General features: G+C 35.4%; 2 non-coding genes across 2 annotated transcripts; one reads left to right on the forward strand and one right to left on the reverse strand.

Annotated features, from left to right (window-relative positions):
• Positions 1–1,094: 1,094 nt before the first annotated feature.
• On the forward strand, positions 1,095–1,215 carry Trnal-caa. Its single transcript has 2 exons — positions 1,095–1,132; positions 1,170–1,215. It is a non-coding gene; the product is annotated as a tRNA-Leu (tRNA).
• Positions 1,216–2,899: 1,684 nt separating this feature from the next.
• Positions 2,900–3,021, reverse strand: Trnal-caa. The gene is made up of 2 exons: positions 2,984–3,021; positions 2,900–2,945 (listed from the first exon to the last, which is right to left on the reverse strand). It is a non-coding gene; the product is annotated as a tRNA-Leu (tRNA).
• Between the last annotated feature and the right edge of the window lie 1,563 nt (positions 3,022–4,584).

Below are 4,584 nucleotides of genomic sequence, written 5' to 3' on the forward strand. Positions count from 1 at the left end.
ATGGGACCAGTTGAGGCTTGAAGATGGTATTCTTCTCCGGAGATGGGAAACTGCAGATGGGAAAGTGACGACCTGGCAAACGGTTATACCGAGAAAGTTACGGGAAGTTGTGCTGCGTCAATCCCATGATACTGTAACAGGAGTACATCTTGGAGCTAAGAAAACATTGAGTCACCTACGACACAGATTTTACTGGATAGGTATGAGACAAGATGTTGAAGAATGGTGCAGAACATGCAGTACATGTTGTGCTAAAAGGGGACCCAAGCATAATAACTTGCAGCATTCTTGGAACACAGCTGATTCAAAGTTACGGCCTTGATCTGAATGCAGTTCATATGGCATACCAAATCTGGATTAAAAAAGTCACTAATAGCCGAAGCTACAGTTGAAGCTTCCTGATTTGGTATTGCATATGCCTCAGGCCACTTGGTGAAATAATCCATCACCACACAAATGTACTTGTTTCCAGCACGAGTTTGGGGCAGAGGACCGGCAATGTCGACGGCTACTCTTTCCATTGGTGCACCAACTTGATATAACTTCATTGGTGCATGTCCCTGGTCTTTCAGATGCCAAAGTCCCAGTGTCCAGTTGTACTTTTCTACCATCCCCTCAGACTGTGGGTGAAGTGGCGTTGTCACCCAGTCATCTTGGCGGCTATTACAAAACTTTGCCAATTCCTATGTCTTACTCCCTCCACTTACTCCTATACCATCGATACTTCAATTAATCCCAGTAACTATCGCTAGGATCTCCTATGTATTTTACAGAGCGCTTTCACCGACAGTTCCCATGTTTTTCACAAAGTATTCTATCAGGAACAACAAAAAACAAGACATTACTCAATATTATGAAATATGTGAACCTCATTACTAGCGGTCGGCACAATAGCAAGTTGGTGATTTGAAAGTTAAAACGTACTGGCAATTTCAGGCTTAAGTCTTAGCTCAAATTTAAGCTGCATAAACCTTACTACGCAGCGAGCATGTGAATTTATTAAGTAACTAATAATAATACAAATAAAAAAATTAAACTTCTAAAAAAATAATTTTATCTAATTAATAAATATGTAAGCATCGAAATATCATGTTGTCAGGATGGCCGAGCGGTCTAAGGCGCCAGACTCAAGATGTTGAAATCTTCCGTTACTATGACGGTTGTGTGTATTCTGGTCTCCGAATGGAGGCGTGGGTTCGAATCCCACTTCTGACAAATTATTTTATTGTTTATTTCACACAATATAAAAAAATTAACTTTTCAGTGTTATAAATTCCTATTTTTTTTATATTTCCAGAATCTTCATACATTATATATTTTCGACGTTATATTTGCTTTTGTATGTGAAGTATAATTTATTCGTTAAACAAACATGATAAACAATACTAAGGACAAAAGTTTTTGGATGGCGAAAATATAGTTGTGTGATCAAGTACATCAGACCTTATTATCATGAATGTGTTCAAAACATTTATCTGCTTCATGTTTCAACTTTGTTTTGATTTATTACATTACTGTGTGAAGTGGTATTCCTTTTCTTTATGTTAATTATTATTAAGTTCATATTTACGTACCTTTTCCTTATTGTTTAATTGAGCTTTCTCTAAAGTTTTTTTTTATACATAATACAGGCTGGCTCACATCTTGCTACTTAATAGGGTAATACTATTTTCCCAGTGAGAAAAATTATTGACACTAGGTGGCTGTGCAGTTTTTGTCACGATAGCTTCAGTGCATGGTCGTATGCAAATTAGTGTCACTCTATGTAAATTATTTGATCAGATGTTTTGTCAATTATCAATAGCCAATAGTCATCCCATGTTGAATTATAATATCGTGTTAACACATTAAAAGATAAATTAAAAGAAAATATATCTGAAGATTGATAGGCCAGTGCTCAGCTGGATTTTCACGCGGGCCTGAAGTCTGCTTCGGATCTTGCTAGCTAATTTGGTAATAAGTGCACGTGGGAAGTTCACGTGGACAAGTGTAGCATTGACCGTTTCCCTTGCTTTATCACCATATCTTTTCAGGTACTTGCTTATAGGAAGAAATGCTCTTCTACAGTTGACACTAATTCGAAAGATGTAGACTCTGTTACCACATCAGCTGGGATCATCAACTCTATTCTGATGGAGGCTATTTACAGCTCCTCATGAATACAAAAGTCCCGGAGGACTTCAAACAGTAGTGCTTTCATGTTATCCAAAAGTGTAAAGTATTTTAGGTTATTAGTGGGGAGTAAAGTACTAAACACCTAAACTAAATAAACTGCTTGTAACCCATTACTAAATGAGGCCTACTTTATGCCATCCAACACTGATAAGTGGTGAATTTGGCGAAACTAGTCTGCTGCAACTATAGTAACGAATTACAGAACAGAATAGTTAGGTCCATGCGGGATAAATATAAATTTTCAGTTTTGCATTTTGCGGTTTTTATCACTACTTCATGGATCTTCACCAAATTTGGTATGGAAATTCATTGGGTCCATAGGGAGATACACACAAATTTTCAGGTTTGCATTTTGCTGTTTTTATGGGTGTTTTTTGAACCAATACTTCGCCCCCTGTTGATGGATCTTAACCAAATTTGGCATGAAGATTTGTCGGGTCTTTGCGAAAATACATGCAAAATTACGGTTTCACATTTTGTGTTTTGCAGTATTTATGGCCGTCTTTTACAATTATATATAAGTGAAGCAACTCTTCACGTCCTAAGATAACCTTTCATTAATTATGAATTTACATAACTTCCGCCCAGGTACTCCATCTAGAATTAAATAAAATCGTGTTTGATCAACGTATGTTTCGTTTGAAACAAAAAAAAACACGAATAGTCAATAAAAACCTTAAATATTAAAAAGCCTAACACAATCAAAATTTCAGAAAAAATTTCTTGTCAGAAGTGGGATTCGAACCCACGCCTCCATTCGGAGACCAGAATACACACTAACCGTTATAACAACGGAAGGTTAGTACACCTTGAGTCTGGCGCCTTAGACCGCTCGGCCATCCTGACAATACTTCCGAGTTCGAAAGAGTTATAAAGAAAGTTAGTGTGTGTTCTGTAGCGTTAAAACCAGCAAAAGTGTCATCGACATATCTGTACCAGTATAGTGGGGGATGAAGCGCAGAATGTATGGCTTGTGTTTCGATTTTGGTCATGAATATATTGGCAAGAACGGGCGAAACAGGATTGCCCATACTTAAACCGTCTATTTGAAGGAAATGTTCGTTGTTGAAAATGAAGTTGGTTTTAGTCGTTGTAAATTCTAAGAGAGAAGCAAAAAGTGTGCTGGGGATGTGCATTAACTTGTTGGGGTCATTAATGTAGAGGTTGAGTGCAATATTGCAAGCTTCATTGGCGGGGACTTCGGTGAAGAGTGACACGACATCAAAACTAGCCATTAAGGCTTTCGAATTTAGTTGTTCTAGTGTATATTTGAAATTGAAGGTATATTTAAAGAATGAACCTGCAGATGTTAAATATGGTGTGAGAGCCCAGGCTATGTATTTGCCGAGATTGTAGTTGAATGAATCATAAGTGGACAGTATAGGTCGTAGGGGGCAGTCCTGTTTGTGTGGTTTAGGAATGCCGTAGAATTGTAGTGTGCGTGAATATGTTATGCATTTACTTTTATGTTAAACTTATATTAAAGTTTTTCTTCATTACCCGTTCAAGCCATCTCCAACCATTATTATATCTTGTGTAAATTGTACAGAAAATTGTCTGGTGTAAACTGTATACAAACATATAGGACTGGGCTCAACATAAGTGTATAAATGTTAACATGTCATCGGTGTAATATTTCGAAATTACAAGAAGTTCTGTAAACCATGAAACTCATTAAAAAATTACTTGTTTATAAAGTTTATTTATAGTGTTCATTCCTAAATATATCATTACATAGATAGGTAAATGTAAACGTAGAACTACAACACTAAAGACTTTTGTCGATTAAAAGTTCATTACAAATGTGTGTTTTTTTCTGTTAGCACTTCATTGTTTTAAACTAGAGGTTTAAAAACACCATAAAATTACATTCTACAATTCCAAAGAAAATGTTCCAGAAATAACTGCTGTATTATTCTATAAAAGTGTATATGTATTCCACACTTTCAATATTATTACACACCTCTGTGTCTCTTCTGTACTATCATGTCTATTACACACTTTTATGGCTGTTTCATAATATCATGTTTATTACACACTTTTATATCTATTCCATATTAGCACGTATATTACACACTTTTATATCTATTCCATATTAGCACGTATATTACACACTTTTATATCTATTCCATATTAGCACGTATATTGCACACTTTTATATCTATTCCATACTATCACGTATATTACACTTTTAGAAGAAGCCAGACCAATGTTCTTTCGAAACATGTAGTATGTTCCACCATCAATAAAATTCTTCCTTATACTTATAAATCGTTGTTTGCCTCCCTGTTATTACATTAGCATAAAGTGCTTCCTTATTGAAATAAGTAACTATTACACTATTTTATGTCTAGACCATAATATCATGTTTATTACACATTTATATATATATATATATATATATATATA

This window comes from Limulus polyphemus, unplaced genomic scaffold (assembly GCF_000517525.1).
Source record: "Limulus polyphemus unplaced genomic scaffold, Limulus_polyphemus-2.1.2 Scaffold4768, whole genome shotgun sequence".
Lineage (NCBI taxonomy): Eukaryota > Metazoa > Arthropoda > Merostomata > Xiphosura > Limulidae > Limulus > Limulus polyphemus.